Here is a 611-nt window from a genome sequence, read left to right on the forward strand (position 1 = left end):
ATTAGTAATATTAGTATTAACAATAATAGAACTAGCATTAGCAATATTAGCAATAACACTGGTAGAACTAGCATTAGCAGTATTAGCATTAACAGTAATTGAACTAGCTTTAGCATTAACATCAATAAAATTAGCATTAGCAGAAGTAGTCTATAGCAGTAGTCATCTCTTTATAATGTAGCTGATTTTGTTTTGTTTTTATATAATTTCTTCTATTTATTTTTCATTTTATATGCTTTTATTTGATTGTATGATGTTGTCTGTACCATATCTGTGTTCTTTTTTTAAAAACAGGTCTCTCTTGTAAAAAAAAGTCCCAGAGGCTCAGTAAGACTAACCTGCATAAATAAAGGTTGAATGAATTAAGCTTTACAAAGAATTGTACAACTATTTGAAAGTGCAGAAAGCAGCAGTAGTAGCTTGTATTAATTTCCAACACAACCTGGAGCATTTCTTAAAGGAACATACTAAAATATCTTTTGGAACAACAACATAATGTGAAATTGACTGGAATGTAAATGTATGTATGTATGTATGTATGTATGTATGTATGTATGTATGTATGTATGTATGTATGTATGTATGTATGTATGTATGTATGTATGTATGTA

At 28.2% G+C, this 611-nt stretch overlaps 1 protein-coding gene across 1 annotated transcript in view; it reads right to left on the bottom strand.

Annotated features, from left to right (window-relative positions):
• The window catches only part of LOC119428748 (sodium/potassium-transporting ATPase subunit alpha-1), a 49,388-nt gene that overhangs the window by 17,449 nt on the left and 31,328 nt on the right, over window positions 1-611 (bottom strand). The gene's annotated exons all lie outside the window — the stretch shown is intronic.

Source organism: Nematolebias whitei, chromosome 23, assembly GCF_014905685.2.
Source record: "Nematolebias whitei isolate Nwh7 chromosome 23, NemWhi1, whole genome shotgun sequence".
In the NCBI taxonomy this organism is placed as follows: Eukaryota; Metazoa; Chordata; class Actinopteri; order Cyprinodontiformes; family Rivulidae; genus Nematolebias; species Nematolebias whitei.